Consider the following 19,631-nt stretch of genomic DNA (forward strand, 5'->3'; position numbering starts at 1 on the left):
TGTGTGCTAGTAAACATTTAAAGTATCTTGTTCCCAATGTCATTTCCTGCAAACATTGAAACAACAGGCTTTTCACAGAAGGCAATGAAGTGTATAACATAACATTACATAAGAACTCGGAGCAGGAGTAGACCATACGGCCCCTCGGGCCTGCTCCACCATTCAATAGGATAATGGCTGATCCGAACCTTGACTCACGTACAATTCCCTGCCCGCTCCCCATAACCCCTAATTCCCTTATCAGATAGGAAACTGTTTATCTCCTTTTTAAATGTATTTAATGTCGCAGCATCCACAGCTCTCTGAGGTAGCAAGCGCCATAGATTTACTACCCTCTGAGTGAAGAATTGTCTCCTCATCTCAGTTTTGTAATGGCAGCCCCTTATTCTAAGACTAGCTGGAGTGCCCGGCGGTGTCGAGGCTTTTTCGAGGACATGTTGTTGGAAGAGAGAGAGAGAGAGCGACTGGGGGGGTGGAAGAGAGCGAGTGACTGTGGGGGGGGGAAGAGAGCGAGCGACTGTGGGGGGGGAAGAGTGCGAGCGACTGTGGGGGGGGAAGAGAGCAAGGGAGAGAGGGGGGGAAGAGAGCGAGGGAGAGAGGGGGGAGTGAGGGAGAGAGGGGGCGAGGGAGAGGGGGGCGTGGGAGTGGGGGGCGAGGGAGAGGGGGGTGAGGGAGAGGGGGCGAGGGAGAGCGGGGGCGAGGGAGAGGGGGGGCGAGGGAGAGGGTGAGGACGAGGGAGAGGGGCGGGTGAGGGGGGGTGAGGGAGGGGGCGAGGGAGAGGGGGGGCGAGGGAGGGGGGTCGAGGGAGAGGGGGGCGAGGGAGGGGGGCGAGGGGGGGAGGGAGAGGGGGGCGAGGGAGAGGGGGCGGGGCGAGGGAGAGGGGGCGAGGGAGAGGGCGAGGGAGAGGGGGGGCGAGGGAGAGGGGGGCCGCGAGGGAGAGGGGGGCGCCGGGGGGGGAGAGAGAGAGAGAGAGAGAGAGAGAGAGAGAGAAGGGGGGGAGAGAGTGAGAAGGGGGGAGAGAGTGAGAAGGGGGAGGAGGTGGAGGAAGGAGAGTGGGAGGAGGGGAGGAGTGTTTTGAGGGGGTCAGCGAAAGACAAAACATTTTTTTTTTTCAAAAACGGATGTTAAGAAGATGGGAGGCTATCTTGAAAGGTTTTTAATGTTTTTAAAAAGCTGCCATGGAGAAGGAATGCGCAGTCTGTGAAACCAACAGAATTTTTTTTTTTTTTTTTTTAATCTGCTACGGAGAAGGAACCCAACAGAATTTTTTTTTTTTTAAAGCTGCCACGGAGAAGGAACGCGCAGTCTGAAACGAAAAGAATTTTTAAAGTTTTTTTTAAAAAGCTGCCACGGAGAAGGAACGCGCAGTCTGTGAAAACAACAGAATTTTTTTTAATTTTTTTATAAACGGGTGTAAGAAGATGGGAGGCCATCTTGAAAGTTTTTTAGTGTTTTTAAAAAGCTGCCATGGAGAAGGAACGCGCAGTCTGTGAAACCAACAGAAATTTTTAATTTTTTTTTTAGAAAGCTGCCACGGAGAAGGAACGCGCATTCTTGCTGAAAACATCAAAAGTTATTTTTTTTTAAACGACTATTAATAAGATGGGACACCATCTTCATTGTGTTTAAACGTTTTAGACATTGTGTTTTTACGTTTTACACATTTAAAAAAAAAAATCGCTCCTAACAAAACAACAGAAATTTCACTCACTTCTTAATCCTGCAAGTGACTCACGTGTACTCAGGCCAGTGTCCGTCTCTTTGTTGATGAAAGAAGGCTAAGCTAATGTACTGATAGTCTATGAAGGATTAGGCCCCACCCAGACAATAAACACACAGAAGGTGAGAATAAAGATGGCGGCCACTCACCTCAGTTCAGAACGATAAGGCCCGCCACAGTAGCACTGATTGGTCGATTGTCATGTCACCGAAGCATAGGATTGGTCAATCGCCCTGTCATTCGACACTAGGAGGGCCCGGCTTCACATGCGACGAACCCGCCCCCGCCACGCATTGATTGGCCGACCATCGGGTTGGTCACTCTAAGGTAATGAGTGGATAATGAGCGGAATGTTGAAGGTTTTTCGGATACCGCGAGCACAATTTTTGTCCGGCCGAAACGTAAATATGCTTACCATCGTTTTGGAACGGTGAGCTTTCTTTTGACGTAACGCACGCATAGGTACGCTCTGTAACTTTCGAGCGCATAGCCGGACAGACGCACACCCGAGGACAGACAGATGGACAGACATAATGACAGACAGAAGTACGGACAGAACGACAGACAGAAGGACAGACAGACAGAAAGAACGATCCGTTTATATATATAGATGATGTACCCTAGTTCTATTCTCACCCATCAGCGGAAACATCCTCCCCCCATCCACCCGATCAAGCTACCTTTCAATCTTATATGTTTCGATAAGATCGCCACTCATTCTTCTGCATTCCAATGAGTAGAGGCCCAACCTACTCAACCTTTCCTCATAAGTCAACCTCCGGAATCAACCTAGTGAACCTTCTCTGAACTGCATTGAGAGCAAGTATATCTTTTCTTAAATATGGAAACCAAAACTGTACGCAATATTCCAGGTGTGGCCTCGCCAGTACCCTGTATAACTGAAGCAAGACTTCGCTGCTTTTATACTCCATCCCCCTTGCAATAAAAGCCAAGATTCCATTGGCCTTCCTGATCACCTGCTGTACCTGCATACCAACATTCTCTGTTTCCTGTGCCAGGACCCCTAGATCCCTTTGTACTGTAGCACTTTACAGTTGCTCTCCATTTAGATAATAACCTCCTCTTTGATTTTTTTCTGCCAAAGTGCATAACCTCACAATTTCCAACATTATATTCCATCTGGCAAATGTCTGCCCACTTACTTAGCCTGTCTATGTCCTTTTTGCAGGATTTTTATGTCCTCCTCACTCACTGCCTGCCCTCGCATCTTTGTATCATCGGCAAACTTGGATATGTTGCAACTGGTCCCCTCCTCCAAATCGTTAATATAGATTGTAAAGAGTTGTGGTCCCAGGACTGATCCCCGCGAAACACCACTAGTTACTGATTGCCAACCTGAGAATGAAACATTTTCCCAACTCTCTGTTTTCTGTTAGATAGCCAATATTCGACCCATGCAGGAGAAAACCTCAAATCCCGTGGTATTTTATCATGTGCAGTAACCTTTTGTGTGGCACCTTGTCAAATGCCTTTTGGAATTCCAAATACACCACAACCACTGGTTCCCCTTTATCCACACTGTTTGTTACACCTGAAAGAATTCAAGCAAATTTGTCAAACATGACTTCCCCTTCATGAAACCATGCTGACTCTGTCCGATTAAATTATGCTTATCCAAATGTCCTGTTACTGCTTCCTTAATAATGGACTCCAACATTTTACCAACCACAGATGTTAGGCTAACTGCTCTATACCTTCCAGCCTTATGTCTGCCTCCCTTTTAAATAAGGGCTTTACATTAGCAGTTTTCCAATCTGCTGGGACCTTTCCTGAATCCAGGGAGTTTTGGATATTACCACCAATGCATCCGCAATCCCTACCACTGCTTCTCTAAAGACCCGAGGATGTAAACCATCAAGTCCAGGGGATTTGTCCGCCTTAAGTCCCATTATCTTACCGAGTACCATCTCCTTAGTGACTTTAATCGTGTTTAGCTCCTCCACCCCTATAGCCCCCTGTTTGTCCAGTGTTGGGATAGTTTTAGTTTCCTCTACTGTAACGATTGATACAAAATATTTGATCAGCGTTTCTGCCATCTCCATGTTCCCCAGCAGTAATTTCCCGGTCTTGTCCTCTAAGGGACCAACATTCACTTTAGCCACACTTTTTCTTTTTATATAACTGTAGAAACACTTGTAATCTATTATTTGTTAGTTTACTTTCATAATTTATCTTCCCTTTCTTAATTAATCTTTTAGTTATTCTTTGCTGGCTTTTAAATGCTTCCCAATCTTCTCTCCTCCCAGGAGATTTGGCTACTTTATATGCCCTTGTTTACAGTCGGATACTATCCTTTATTCCTTTCCTTAGCCATGGATGGCTGTCTTTTCTTTTATGCCCCTTTTTCCTCAATGGAATATATTTTTCTTGAAAGTTGTGTAATATCTCCTTGAATGTACACCACTGCTCACGTACCGTCTTACACCTTAATCTATCTTCCCAGTCCACTTTAGTCAACTCTGCTTTCATACCTTCATAATCTCCTTTACTTAAGCATAGTACGCTGGTTTGAGCTCCAAATGTCTCACCCTCCAACTGAATTTGGAATTCAACCATGTTATGGTCAGTCATTCCAAGGGGATCCTTTACTAGGACATTTTTTATTAATCCTGTCTCATTACACAAGACCAGATCTAAGATTGCCTGTCCACTGGTTGTTTCAGTAACATACTGCTCAAGGAACCCGTCCCTAATACACTCTATGAAATCTTCCTCAAGGGTGCGCTGCCCAATTTCACTTGTCCAATCATTATGAAAGTTAAAATCTCCCATGATTATAGCTGTTCCCTTATTACAAGCCCAAACTATTTCCTGATTTATACTCCGACCAATAGAGTTCCCACTATTAGGAGGCCTATAGACTACGCCCACTAGTGACTTTTTCCCCTTATTATTCCTTATCTCCACCCAAACCGTTCCACTATCCTGAACATTTGACCGAATATAATTTCTCACTATTGCAGTGATTCCATCTTTATTAACACAGCCACCCAACCTCCCTTTCCTTCCTGTCTGTCCTTCCTAAAAGTCAAGTGCCCCTGGATGTTTAGTTCCCAGTCCTGGTCACCCTGCAGCCATGTCTCCGTAAAGGCCAGCAGAACATACCCATGTGTAATTATTTGTACCGTCAACTCGTCTATTTTATTACGAATGCTGCATGCATTCAGATAAAGAACGTTTAAATATGCTTTGTGACAATTAATTCCTGCTTTTACCCCCTTTACTACTTTACCTTTATTTTTATATATTCTGTCCCTTCCTGACACGATCTGGTTTTTAATTCCCCCACTGCTACCTTGGTTTTTAATTCCCCCACTGCTACCTTGCTCTATTGCCTTCTCCGTTGACATTTTTATTTTTCACTCTCTTGAAACCTCCCTCCCCCCACTAATTATTTTAAAGCCCTCTCTACAGCCCCAGTTTTTCGATTCGCCAGGATTCTAGTCCCAGCACTGGACAAGTGAAGTCCTTCACAATGGAAAAGCTCTCTCCTGTCCCAGTACTGGTGCCAGTGTCCTAAGAAGCAAAACCCATTTCTCCCACACCAGTCTTGTAGCCACGCATTTAACTCTCTGATTTTATTTACCCAAGCCAAATTTGCTCGTGGCTCAGGTAGTAATCCAGAGATTATTACCCTTCTGGTTCTGCTTTTTAATTTGGCACCTAGCTGCTCATACTCCCTCAGAAGAACCTCTTTCCTTGTCCTATTTATGTCGTTTGTACCAACATGGACCACGACAACTGGATTCTCCCCCTCCCACTCCAAGTTTCTCTCCAGCCTAGAGGAGATGTCCTTAACCGTGGCACTGGGCAGGCAACACAGCCTTTGGGACTCTCACTCTCGGCTGCAAAGAACCCTATCTATCCTCCTAATGATGCTACCCCCTACCACTACAACATTTCTATTTACTCCCCCAACTTGAATGGCCCCTCGTTCCACGGTGCTGTGGCCAGGTTGCTCATCATCCCTGCAGTCCCCGTTCCCGTCCTCACAGGGAGTAAAAGCCTCGAACCTGTTGGACAAGAGCAAGGACTGTGGCTCGTCCAGCACTACCTCCTGCTTCCCCGTCCCTGCCTCAATAATAGTCACACCATCCTGCCCTGACCACGGACTACATCTGAATTGGTGTGACTACTTCCAGAAACAGAGAGTCCAGGTAACTCTACCCCTCCCTGATTTGTCGCAGTGTTTGAAGCTCGGTCTCCAGCTCATCAACACGGAGCCAGAGTTCCTCGAGCAGCCAGCACTTACTGCAAATGTGATCATTTTGAATATCAATGCTGTCCACCAGCTCCCACATATTGCAGCAGTAACACATCACCTGCTCTCCCATCCTATGTAATGAATTACATTTATTAATATTATTTTTAAATACCCTCTGCCCCGATTCTAGTTGATGAATATCGCATCTCTATTTAATTGAACTTATCAACTTATAAAGGTTTCAAAGGGAAGGAAAAGTACTCACGAACCAGCCAATCACCTACCAGCTTTTCTGTGATGTCACTTTTGAATTCTGACGTCCCCTTGGTATGTTGCCTTTGGAGCCTTTTTAGGCTGCTTCGCCTCGCTGCTCTGACTCGACTCAACACCCACTGTTGCTACCAGCAGCCTCGACTGGGCCTCGCCTCGCTGCTCCGCCTCCACGATGTCTGCTAATCCTGAGACTGGCAGGAAAACAAGGCCAGAAACAAAACAGAAACAGCACCTCACACCCCAATTACCCTAACTCTCTCACTTACCCAAACTCTCACAGCACGCTCTGCTACTCGCACTGATCTTTTTATACTGTTTGTTTGTAACCAATTGAATCACCCCTGCTGATTGGTTAGAGAACTGGTTTTTACTGCCTGCCAATTAACTCTGACTGCACTGTTACCTTGCATTACTCTTCTTAAATCAACAGAATCTCAAATATTTAACTTTTCCCCTTTACTTAAACTGTTTAAGTAATCTTATCAAGATACTGCTGGTAAATGCCACTAAAAATTTGCACCACTCCAAATGATTCAAAGAGAAATAACCATTAAAGAACTATGTCATTTACCCAAACTTTCACAGCACTCTCTGCTAATCGCACTCATTTTGTACCTCTGTACCGAATGATGCGCTGCTGATTGTTGAGGCAACAGCAGCGGTGTGGAAAGTTGAAAGGTTCAGAGGTGCACGCAATTTTTCTCGTGGCTGCTTTGAATGCTGCTATTACAAACAGCCGAAAAATGCACTGTTCTCTGACTGCGAATGGAACCCATGCCGCGGCGGTTTAAGCGCCGAATCCTAACCACTAGACCAGGAAGCGTCCTGCCAGCAAGCAGAACAATGCAGTCTTTCCTCCTTGCTGCTTTGAAATTCAGGTCACATTCATGCCAGGCAAACTTTTCGTACACGATGACATTTTTTAGGCGAGATCACAAAGGACATGTTCACGAAACCACAGCATCAAGTGCGGGGAGGCGTCCACCTGAAATCTATTTGCTTCTGTGCTTTTCTCAGAGACACACAGTCAGAGAAAACCCTTCGGGATATTGAATAATCAGGACTAAAATATCAAGGACAAAATAGAGGAAATAGTAATGCAGTGCTTGAGGCAAAGACTCAAACACATACACGAACACAGATGTGTGCCCACTTTGTGTGGGTATGTCTCAGATATCCTTATGGTTCATGGAGGCTTGCAGCATAGTGTGAGGCCGTTCGGCCAATCGTGCCAGTGCTGTCTCCTTGAAAGAGCAGACGTGCTTTCTTCCGCTGTTATCTACATTTCCCTGTCCTCTCTCCTTCCGCAGTGCCCCGCACAAAAGACAAACAGAAAGAAAACACGAACGAGGAATTGATGCAGGAAGTTGTTATACAGATCTCCACCGTTTAAAATTATTTTAGGTTCATTTTTATTCTGTTATTCTTTTCGAAGGAGCACTTTAATGTGCTGCCCAAAGGTTTAAAATTGGGATCGAGCCAGTTACACAGCAACAGGATGCCATTCAGCCCCTCAAACCAGTTGCACAGGAACAGGAGCAGAACATTCATAACCTTGACCCAGTTGCACAGGTACAGCTAATATATTATTAATGCTTCATGTGATGTGTTTGCTATGATATAAATTGTTAAAAAATTACGCTGCATTGACCAAGATTCGAACCCAGGTTTTGCTACGCTGGCAGGCGAGAATTCTACCCCTGCACCACCAATGCACACAGGATCAGCCGATTCCATTTTCTGGTAGCTACAATTTAATTTTGACTTTTGTTAATACAAGCGAGGACACTGCGTTAACATAAAAAGCAAGATGCAGCAGATGCTGGATCTGGAATTGTTGATTAAATGCTGGAAACACTCCGACGGTCCTGGAACATCTGTGGACAGAGAAACACAGTGTTAATCTTTCAGGACCATGAGCTCTCGGCAGAGATAAAATTTTGCGGTTTTGTAGTTCCCGTGTGAGTTTCCATCCAAAGTTGTTAAGCTGCTCAAAAATTAGATAATTAAGAAACTAACCTTCCCCAAAATAATAAATAGGTGCAGGATTGGGCCATTCGGCCCCTCGAGCCTAACTCGCCATTTAATAATTTCATGGCTGATGAGATCTCCAACACAACGCCACTTTGCTACCCGCTCCCCATAAAGCTTGACTCCCCTGTGGCTGAAATATATATCTATCTCCGCCAGACATACAGAGCCCGTTTGACGACTTACAGAGTGGCCCGAGGGATAAGCAACTTCAGTTATGTTGATAGTGTGGCGAAGCTGGGACTGCTTTCCTCTGAAGGCTAAGAGGAAATGTAATAGAGGCTTGCAAAATTACAAGGGGTTTTGATAGATGAAATAAAGGGAAACGCTTTCCAGTGGCAGGAGAGATGGTAAGCAGAGGGAGAATTGTCTTATGTAGCAAGTGTTAAGGCATAATAAATATCTGAATAAGTTATCACGGCCAAGGTATTCTCTCATTCCAGTCTTACACACGATGCTAATTTTTCACACTGGCAATGAGTTGACTGATAGCCGTGCTGTGATCAGCTAAGTTTGTTAGGGAGATGCAGTCGGTAAGATAAAACATGGAAGACGGATAATAACCGTGACTGTTCTGACACTGCGAGGCAAGGAAGCGAATGCTGCAACCTCGGTACCGAATGATGCGCTGCTGACTGTTGAGGCAACAGCAGCGGTGTGGAAAATTGAAAGGTTGATGAGGTGCAAGTATTGTTTCGCGCGGGTGCTTTGATTGCTGGCATTTCAAACAGCCAGAAAACGCACTGGTTCTCTGACCGGGAATCGAACCCGGGCCGCGGCTGTGAAAGCGCCGAATCCTATCCACTAGACCATCAGGGAAGCTGTGAGAAGCGGCCTGCCAGCAAGCAGAACAAGGCAGTCTTTCCTCCTTGCTGCTTTGAAATTCAGGTCACTTTCACGCCAGGCAAACTTTTCGTACAAGATGACATTTTTTAGGCGAGATCACAAAGGACATGTTCAGGAAACCACAGCATCAAGTGCGTGTAGGCGTCCACCTGAAATCTATTTGCTTCTGTGCTTCTCTCAGAGATACACAGTCAGAGAAAAGCCGTCGGGATATTGAATAATCAGCACCAAAATATCAAGGACAATACAGAGGAAACAGTAATGCACTGCTTGAGACAAAGACTCAAACATATGCACGAACACAGATGTGTGCTCACTTTGTGTGAGTATGTCTCAGATATCCATATGATTCATGGAGGCGTGCAGTACAGTGTGAGGCCATTCGGCCAATCGTGCCAGTGCTGTCCACTTGAAAGATCAGACGTGCTTTCTCCCGCTGTTATCTGCATTTCCCTGTCCTCTCTCGTTCCGCAGTGCCCCGCACAAAAGACAAATAGAAGGAGATCACTATGCTAACGAGTAATTGATGCAGGAGGTTTTTATGCAGTTCCTCACCGTTTAAAATTGTTTTAGGTTCAATCTTTCGCTGTTGATCTTTTCCAAGGAGCGCTTTAAGGTGCTGCCAAAACGTTTAAAATTGGGGATGTTAAAATTCCTTCCCGTCGGGGAATTTCACCCCGGTCTCCCGCGTGACAGGCGGGGATACTCACAACGAGACTAACGAGGAAGTGAGCAAAGCAATGTCTGTCAGAGTAAGAATCGAGCCTGTTACACAGGAACAGGATGCCATTCAGCCCCTCAAAGCTGTTGCACAGCAACAGGAGCAGAACATTCATACCCTTGATCCACTTGCACAGGTACAGCTAATAAATTATTTATGCTCATGTGTTTGCTATGAAATGAATTGTTAAAAAAATTAGCCTACATTGGCCGGGAATCGAACCCGGGTCTCCCGCGTGGCAGGCGAGAATTCTACCCCTGAACCACCAATGCACGCCGACTTAATCGATTCTATTTTCTGGTAGCTACAATTTATTTTTGACTTTTGTTAATACAAGCGGGGACACTGCGTTGACATAAAAAGCAATATGCAGCAGATACTGCATCTGGAATTGTTGATTAAATGCTGGAAACACTTCGAAGGTCCTGGAAGATCTGTGGACAGAGAAACACAGGGTTAACCTCTCAGGTGCATGAGCTCTCGGTAGAGCTAAGATTTTGCACTTTTCTACGTCCCGTGGGAGTTTCCTTCCAACGTTGTTTAGCTGCTCAAAAATTACATAATTAAGAAACTAACCTTCCCCAAAAGAAAAAATAGGAGCAGGATTGGGCCATTCGGCCCCTCGAGCCCGCCATTTAAAAAGTTCGTGGCTGATGAGATCTTCGACACAACGCAACTTTGCCGCCCGTTCCCCATAACCTTTGACTCCCCTGTAGCTGAAATATATGTCTATCAGACATACAGAACCCGTTTGACGTCTTACAGTGTGGCCCGAGGGATAGTGTGGAGAAGCTGGGATTGCTTTCCTCTGGAGGCTAAGAGGAAATTTAATAGAGGCTTGCAAAATTACAATGGGTTTTGATAGAGGAAATAAAGACAAACGCTTTCCAATGGCAGGAGGGATGGTAACCAGAGGTAGAATTGTCTTATGCAGCGAATGTTAAGGCCTCATGAATATCAGGATAAGTTATCACGGCCCAGTTACTCTGTCATTCGAGTCTTGCACACGTTGCTAATGTGGCATTTTTCACACTGGCAATGAGTTGACTGATAGCCGTGCTGTGATAAGCTAAGTTTGTTAGGGAGATGCAGTCGGCAAAATAATACATGGAAGACGGATAATAACCGTGACTGTTCTGACACTGCGAGGCAAGGAAGCGAATGCTGCACCTCGGTACCGAATGATGCGCTGCTGACTGTTGAGGCAACAGCAGCGGTGTGGAAAATTGAAAGGTTGATGAGGTGCAAGCATTGTTTCGCGCGGGTGCTTTGATTGCTGGCATTTCAAACAGCCAGAAAACGCACAGGTTCCCTGACCGGGAATCGAACCCGGGCCGCGGCGGTGAAAGCGCCGAATCCTATCCACTAGACCACCAGGGAAGCTGTGAGAAGCGGCCTGCCAGCAAGCAGAACAAGGCAGTCTTTCCTCCTTGCTGCTTTGAAATTCAGGTCACTTTCACGCCAGGCAAACTTTTCGTACAAGATGACATTTTTTAGGCGAGATCACAAAGGACATGTTCAGGAAACCACAGCATCAAGTGCGTGTAGGCGTCCACCTGAAATCTTTTTGCTTCTGTGCTTCTCTCAGAGATACACAGTCAGAGAAAGCCGTCGGGATATTGAATAATCAGCACCAAAATATCAAGGACAATACAGAGGAAACAGTAATGCACTGCTTGAGACAAATACCCAAACATATGCACGAACACAGATGTGTGCTCACTTTGTGTGAGTATGTCTCAGATATCCATATGATTCATGGAGGCGTGCAGTACAGTGTGAGGCCATTCGGCCAATCGTGCCAGTGCTGTCCACTTGAAAGATCAGACGTGCTTTCTCCCTCTGTTATCTGCATTTCCCTGTCCTCTCTCGTTCCGCAGTGCCCCGCACAAAAGACAAACAGAAGGAGAACACTATGCTAACGAGGAATTGATGCAGGAGGTTTTTATGCAGTTCCTCACCGTTTAAAATTGTTTTAGGTTCAATCATTCGCTGTTGATCTTTTCCAAGGAGCGCTTTAAGGTGCTGCCAAAACGTTTAAAATTGGGGATGTTAAAATTCCTTCCCGTCGGGGAATTTCACCCCAATCTCCCGCGTGACAGGCGGGGATACTCACAACGAGACTAACGAGGAAGTGAGCAATGCAATGTCTGTCAGAGTAAGAATCGAGCCTGTTACACAGGAACAGGATGCCATTCAGCCCCTCAAAGCTGTTGCACAGCAACAGGAGCAGAACATTCATACCCTTGATCCAGTTGCACAGGTACAGCTAATAAATTATTTATGCTCATGTGATGTGTTTGCTATGAAATGAATTGTTAAAAAAATTAGGCTGCATTGGCCGGGAATCGAACCCGGGTCTCCCGCGTGGCAGGCGAGAATTCTACCCCTGAACCACCAATGCACGCCGACTTAATCAATTCTATTTTCTGGTAGCTACAATTTATTTTTGACTTTTGTTAATACAAGCGGGGACACTGCGTTAACATAAAAAGCAAGATGCAGCAGATACTGCATCTGGAATTGTTGATTAAATGCTGGAAACACTTCGAAGGTCCTGGAAGATCTGTGGACAGAGAAACACAGGGTTAACCTCTCAGGTGCATGAGCTCTCGGTAGAGCTAAGATTTTGCACTTTTCTACGTCCCGTGGGAGTTTCCTTCCAACGTTGTTTAGCTGCTCAAAAATTACATAATTAAGAAACTAACCTTCCCCAAAAGAAAAAATAGGAGCAGGATTGGGCCATTCGGCCCCTGGAGCCCGCCATTTAAAAAGTTCGTGGCTGATGAGATCTTCGACACAACGCAACTTTGCCGCCCGTTCCCCATAACCTTTGACTCCACTGTAGCTGAAATATATGTCTATCAGACATACAGAACCCGTTTGACGTCTTACAGTGTGGCCGGAGGGATAGTGTGGAGAAGCTGGGATTGCTTTCCTCTGGAGGCTAAGAGGAAATTTAATAGAGGCTTGCAAAATTACAATGGGTTTTGATAGAGGAAATAAAGACAAACGCTTTCCAATGGCAGGAGGGATGGTAACCAGAGGTAGAATTGTCTTATGCAGCGAATGTTAAGGCCTCATGAATATCAGGATAAGTTATCACGGCCCAGTTACTCTGTCATTCGAGTCTTGCACACGTTGCTAATGTGGCATTTTTCACACTGGCAATGAGTTGACTGATAGCCGTGCTGTGATCAGCTAAGTTTGTTAGGGAGATGCAGTCGGCAAAATAATACATGGAAGACGGATAATAACCGTGACTGTTCTGACACTGCGAGGCAAGGAAGAGAATGCTGCACCTCGGTACCGAATGATGCGCTGCTGACTGTTGAGGCAACAGCAGCGGTGTGGAAAATTGAAAGGTTGATGAGGTGCAAGCATTGTTTCGCGCGGGTGCTTTGATTGCTGGCATTTCAAACAGCCAGAAAACGCACTGGTTCCCTGACCCGGGCCGCGGCGGTGAAAGCGCCGAATCCTATCCACTAGACCACCAGGGAAGCTGTGAGAAGCGGCCTGCCAGCAAGCAGAACAAGGCTGTCTTTCCTCCTTGCTGCTTTGAAATTCAGGTCACTTTCACGCCAGGCAAACTTTTCGTACAAGATGACATTTTTTAGGCGAGATCACAAAGGACATGTTCAGGAAACCACAGCATCAAGTGCGTGTAGGCGTCCACCTGAAATCTATTTGCTTCTGTGCTTCTCTCAGAGATACACAGTCAGAGAAAGCCGTCGGGATATTGAATAATCAGCACCAAAATATCAAGGACAATACAGAGGAAACAGTAATGCACTGCTTGAGACAAAGACTCAAACATATGCACGAACACAGATGTGTGCTCACTTTGTGTGAGTATGTCTCAGATATCCATATGATTCATGGAGGCGTGCAGTACAGTGTGAGGCCATTCGGCCAATCGTGCCAGTGCTGTCCACTTGAAAGATCAGACGTGCTTTCTCCCGCTGTTATCTGCATTTCCCTGTCCTCTCTCGTTCCGCAGTGCCCCGCACAAAAGACAAACAGAAGGAGAACACTATGCTAACGAGGAATTGATGCAGGAGGTTTTTATGCAGTTCCTCACCGTTTAAAATTGTTTTAGGTTCAATCTTTCGCTGTTGATCTTTTCCAAGGAGCGCTTTAAGGTGCTGCCAAAACGTTTAAAATTGGGGATGTTAAAATTCCTTCCCGTCGGGGAATTTCACCCCGGTCCCCCGCGTGACAGGCGGGGATACTCACAACGAGACTAACGAGGAAGTGAGCAATGCAATGTCTGTCAGAGTAAGAATCGAGCCTGTTACACAGGAACAGGATGCCATTCAGCCCCTCAAAGCTGTTGCACAGCAACAGGAGCAGAACATTCATACCCTTGATCCACTTGCACAGGTACAGCTAATAAATTATTTATGCTCATGTGATGTGTTTGCTATGAAATGAATTGTTAAAAAAATTAGGCTGCATTGGCCGGGAATCGAACCCGGGTCTCCCGCGTGGCAGGCGAGAATTCTACCCCTGAACCACCAATGCACGCCGACTTAATCGATTCTATTTTCTGGTAGCTACAATTTATTTTTGACTTTTGTTAATACAAGCGGGGACACTGCGTTAACATAAAAAGCAAGATGCAGCAGATACTGCATCTGGAATTGTTGATTAAATGCTGGAAACACTTCGAAGGTCCTGGAAGATCTGTGGACAGAGAAACACAGGGTTAACCTCTCAGGTGCATGAGCTCTCGGTAGAGCTAAGATTTTGCACTTTTCTACGTCCCGTGGGAGTTTCCTTCCAACGTTGTTTAGCTGCTCAAAAATTACATAATTAAGAAACTAACCTTCCCCAAAAGAAAAAATAGGAGCAGGATTGGGCCATTCGGCCCCTCGAGCCCGCCCTTTAAAAAGTTCGTGGCTGATGAGATCTTCGACACAACGCAACTTTGCCGCCCGTTCCCCATAACCTTTGACTCCCCTGTAGCTGAAATATATGTCTATCAGACATACAGAACCCGTTTGACGTCTTGGCCCGAGGGATAGTGTGGAGAAGCTGGGATTGCTTTCCTCTGGAGGCTAAGAGGAAATTTAATAGAGGCTTGCAAAATTACAATGGGTTTTGATAGAGGAAATAAAGACAAACGCTTTCCAATGGCAGGAGGGATGGTAACCAGAGGTAGAATTGTCTTATGCAGCGAATGTTAAGGCCTCATGAATATCAGGATAAGTTATCACGGCCCAGTTACTCTGTCATTCGAGTCTTGCACACGTTGCTAATGTGGCATTTTTCACACTGGCAATGAGTTGCCTGATAGCCGTGCTGTGATCAGGTAAGTTTGTTAGGGAGATGCAGTCGGCAAAATAATACATGGAAGACGGATAATAACCGTGACTGTTCTGAGACTGCGAGGCAAGGAAGCGAATGCTGCACCTCGGTACCGAATGATGCGCTGCTGACTGTTGAGGCAACAGCAGCGGTGTGGAAAATTGAAAGGCTGATGAGGTGCAAGCATTGTTTCGCGCGGGTGCTTTGATTGCTGGCATTTCAAACAGCCAGAAAACGCACTGGTTCCCTGACCGGGAATCGAACCCGGGCCGCGGCGGTGAAAGCGCCGAATCCTATCCACTAGACCACCAGGGAAGTTGTGAGAAGCGGCCTGCCAGCAAGCAGAAGAAGGCAGTCTTTCCTCCTTGCTGCTTTGAAATTCAGGTCACTTTCACGCCAGGCAAACTTTTCGTACAAGATGACATTTTTTAGGCGAGATCACAAAGGACATGTTCAGGAAACCACAGCATCAAGTGCGTGTAGGCGTCCACCTGAAATCTATTTGCTTCTGTGCTTCTCTCAGAGATACACAGTCAGAGAAAAGCCGTCGGGATATTGAATAATCAGCACCAAAATATCAAGCACAATACAGAGGAAACAGTAATGCACTGCTTGAGACAAAGACTCAAACATATGCACGAACACAGATGTGTGCTCACTTTGTGTGAGTATGTCTCAGATATCCATATGATTCATGGAGGCGTGCAGTACAGTGTGAGGCCATTCGGCCAATCGTGCCAGTGCTGTCCACTTGAAAGATCAGACGTGCTTTCTCCCGCTGTTATCTGCATTTCCCTGTCCTCTCTCGTTCCGCAGTGCCCCGCACAAAAGACAAACAGAAGGAGAACACTATGCTAACGAGGAATTGATGCAGGAGGTTTTTATGCAGTTCCTCACCGTTTAAAATTGTTTTAGGTTCAATCTTTCGCTGTTGATCTTTTCCAAGGAGCGCTTTAAGGTGCTGCCAAAACGTTTAAAATTGGGGATGTTAAAATTCCTTCCCGTCGGGGAAATTCACCCCGGTCTCCCGCGTGACAGGCGGGGATACTCACAACGAGACTAACGAGGAAGTGAGCAATGTAATGTCTGTCAGAGTAAGAATCGAGCCTGTTACACAGGAACAGGATGCCATTCAGCCCCTCAAAGCTGTTGCACAGCAACAGGAGCAGAACATTCATACCCTTGATCCACTTGCACAGGTACAGCTAATAAATTATTTATGCTCATGTGATTGTTAAAAATATTAGCCTGCATTGGCCGGGAATCGAACCCGGGTCTCCCGCGTGGCAGGCGAGAATTCTACCCCTGAACCACCAATGCACGCCGACTTAATCGATTCTATTTTCTGGTAGCTACAATTTATTTTTGACTTTTGTTAATACAAGCGGGGACACTGCGTTAACATAAAAAGCAAGATGCAGCAGATACTGCATCTGGAATTGTTGATTAAATGCTGGAAACACTTCGAAGGTCCTGGAAGATCTGTGGACAGAGAAACACAGGGTTAACCTCTCAGGTGCATGAGCTCTCGGTAGAGCTAAGATTTTGCACTTTTCTACGTCCCGTGGGAGTTTCCTTCCAACGTTGTTTAGCTGCTCAAAAATTACATAATTAAGAAACTAACCTTCCCCAAAAGAAAAAATAGGAGCAGGATTGGGCCATTCGGCCCCTCGAGCCCGCCCTTTAAAAAGTTCGTGGCTGATGAGATCTTCGACACAACGCAACTTTGCCGCCCGTTCCCCATAACCTTTGACTCCCCTGTAGCTGAAATATATGTCTATCAGACATACAGAACCCGTTTGACGTCTTACAGTGTGGCCCGAGGGATAGTGTGGAGAAGCTGGGATTGCTTTCCTCTGGAGGCTAAGAGGAAATTTAATAGAGGCTTGCAAAATTACAATGGGTTTTGATAGAGGAAATAAAGACAAACGCTTTCCAATGGCAGGAGGGATGGTAACCAGAGGTAGAATTGTCTTATGCAGCGAATGTTAAGGCCTCATGAATATCAGGATAAGTTTTCACGGCCCAGTTACTCTGTCATTCGAGTCTTGCACACGTTGCTAATGTGGCATTTTTCACACTGGCAATGAGTTGACTGATAGCCGTGCTGTGATCAGCTAAGTTTGTTAGGGAGATGCAGTCGGCAAAATAATACATGGAAGACGGATAATAACCGTGACTGTTCTGACACTGCGAGGCAATGAAGCGAATGCTGCTCCTCGGTACCGAATGATGCGCTGCTGACTGTTGACGCAACAGCAGCGGTGTGGAAAATTGAAAGGTTGATGAGGTGCAAGCATTGTTTCGCGCGGGTGCTTTGATTGCTGGCATTTCAAACAGCCAGAAAACGCACTGGTTCCCTGACCGGGAATCGAACCCGGGCCGCGGCGGTGAAAGCGCCGAATCCTATCCACTAGACCACCAGGTAAGTTGTGAGAAGCGGCCTGCCAGCAAGCAGAACAAGGCAGTCTTTCCTCCTTGCTGCTTTGAAATTCAGGTCACTTTCACGCCAGGCAAACTTTTCGTACAAGATGACATTTTTTAGGCGAGATCACAAAGGACATGTTCAGGAAACCACAGCATCAAGTGCGTGTAGGCGTCCACCTGAAATCTATTTGCTTCTGTGCTTCTCTCAGAGATACACAGTCAGAGAAAAGCCGTCGGGATATTGAATAATCAGCACCAAAATATCAAGCACAATACAGAGGAAACAGTAATGCACTGCTTGAGACAAAGACTCAAACATATGCACGAACACAGATGTGTGCTCACTTTGTGTGAGTATGTCTCAGATATCCATATGATTCATGGAGGCGTGCAGTACAGTGTGAGGCCATTCGGCCAATCGTGCCAGTGCTGTCCACTTGAAAGATCAGACGTGCTTTCTCCCGCTGTTATCTGCATTTCCCTGTCCTCTCTCGTTCCGCAGTGCCCCGCACAAAAGACAAACAGAAGGAGAACACTATGCTAACGAGGAATTGATGCAGGAGGTTTTTATGCAGTTCCTCACCGTTTAAAATTGTTTTAGGTTCAATCTTTCGCTGTTGATCTTTTCCAAGGAGCGCTTTAAGGTGCTGCCAAAACGTTTAAAATTGGGGATGTTAAAATTCCTTCCCGTCGGGGAAATTCACCCCGGTCTCCCGCGTGACAGGCGGGGATACTCACAACGAGACTAACGAGGAAGTGAGCAATGTAATGTCTGTCAGAGTAAGAATCGAGCCTGTTACACAGGAACAGGATGCCATTCAGCCCCTCAAAGCTGTTGCACAGCAACAGGAGCAGAACATTCATACCCTTGATCCACTTGCACAGGTACAGCTAATAAATTATTTATGCTCATGTGATTGTTAAAAATATTAGCCTGCATTGGCCGGGAATCGAACCCGGGTCTCCCGCGTGGCAGGCGAGAATTCTACCCCTGAACCACCAATGCACGCCGACTTAATCGATTCTATTTTCTGGTAGCTACAATTTATTTTTGACTTTTGTTAATACAAGCGGGGACACTGCGTTAACATAAAAAGCAAGATGCAGCAGATACTGCATCTGGAATTGTTGATTAAATGCTGGAAACACTTCGAAGGTCCTGGAAGATCTGTGGACAGAGAAACACAGGGTTAACCTCTCAGGTGCATGAGCTCTCGGTAGAGCTAAGATTTTGCACTTTTCTACGTCCCGTGGGAGTTTCCTTCCAACGTTGTTTAGCTGCTCAAAAATTACATAATTAAGAAACTAACCTTCCCCAAAAGAAAAAATAGGAGCAGGATTGGGCCATTCGGCCCCTCGAGCCCGCCCTTTAAAAAGTTCGTGGCTGATGAGATCTTCGACACAACGCAACTTTGCCGCCCGTTCCCCATAACCTTTGACTCCCCTGTAGCTGAAATATATGTCTATCAGACATACAGAACCCGTTTGACGTCTTACAGTGTGGCCCGAGGGATAGTGTGGAGAAGCTGGGATTGCTTTCCTCTGGAGGCTAAGAGGAAATTTAATAGAGGCTTGCAAAATTACAATGGGTTTTGATAGAGGAAATAAAGACAAACGCTTTCCAATGGCAGGAGGGATGGTAACCAGAGGTAGAATTGTCTTATGCAGCGAATGTTAAGGCCTCATGAATATCAGGATAAGTTTTCACGGCCCAGTTACTCTGTCATTCGAGTCTTGCACACGTTGCTAATGTGGCATTTTTCACACTGGCAATGAGTTGACTGATAGCCGTGCTGTGATCAGCTAAGTTTGTTAGGGAGATGCAGTCGGCAAAATAATACATGGAAGACGGATAATAACCGTGACTGTTCTGACACTGCGAGGCAATGAAGCGAATGCTGCTCCTCGGTACCGAATGATGCGCTGCTGACTGTTGACGCAACAGCAGCGGTGTGGAAAATTGAAAGGTTGATGAGGTGCAAGCATTGTTTCGCGCGGGTGCTTTGATTGCTGGCATTTCAAACAGCCAGAAAACGCACTGGTTCCCTGACCGGGAATCGAACCCGGGCCGCGGCGGT

At 46.0% G+C, this 19,631-nt stretch overlaps 6 non-coding genes across 6 annotated transcripts; all 6 read right to left on the bottom strand.

Annotated features, from left to right (window-relative positions):
• Nucleotides 1–11,124: 11,124 nt before the first annotated feature.
• trnae-uuc (transfer RNA glutamic acid (anticodon UUC)) lies at nucleotides 11,125–11,196 on the bottom strand. Its single transcript has one exon. It is a non-coding gene; the product is annotated as a tRNA-Glu (tRNA).
• Nucleotides 11,197–12,149: 953 nt separating this feature from the next.
• Nucleotides 12,150–12,220, bottom strand: trnag-gcc (transfer RNA glycine (anticodon GCC)). The gene has a single exon. It is a non-coding gene; the product is annotated as a tRNA-Gly (tRNA).
• A 2,049-nt stretch (nucleotides 12,221–14,269) lies between these two features.
• Nucleotides 14,270–14,340, bottom strand: trnag-gcc (transfer RNA glycine (anticodon GCC)). Its single transcript has one exon. It is a non-coding gene; the product is annotated as a tRNA-Gly (tRNA).
• A 1,029-nt stretch (nucleotides 14,341–15,369) lies between these two features.
• trnae-uuc (transfer RNA glutamic acid (anticodon UUC)) lies at nucleotides 15,370–15,441 on the bottom strand. The gene has a single exon. It is a non-coding gene; the product is annotated as a tRNA-Glu (tRNA).
• A 934-nt stretch (nucleotides 15,442–16,375) lies between these two features.
• trnag-gcc (transfer RNA glycine (anticodon GCC)) lies at nucleotides 16,376–16,446 on the bottom strand. Its single transcript has one exon. It is a non-coding gene; the product is annotated as a tRNA-Gly (tRNA).
• A 2,042-nt stretch (nucleotides 16,447–18,488) lies between these two features.
• trnag-gcc (transfer RNA glycine (anticodon GCC)) lies at nucleotides 18,489–18,559 on the bottom strand. The gene has a single exon. It is a non-coding gene; the product is annotated as a tRNA-Gly (tRNA).
• Between the last annotated feature and the right edge of the window lie 1,072 nt (nucleotides 18,560–19,631).

This window comes from Somniosus microcephalus, unplaced genomic scaffold (genome assembly GCF_052327205.1).
Source record: "Somniosus microcephalus isolate GS21.2 unplaced genomic scaffold, FLI_Smic_1.0 unresolved_chr8, whole genome shotgun sequence".
Classification (NCBI taxonomy): domain Eukaryota; kingdom Metazoa; phylum Chordata; class Chondrichthyes; order Squaliformes; family Somniosidae; genus Somniosus; species Somniosus microcephalus.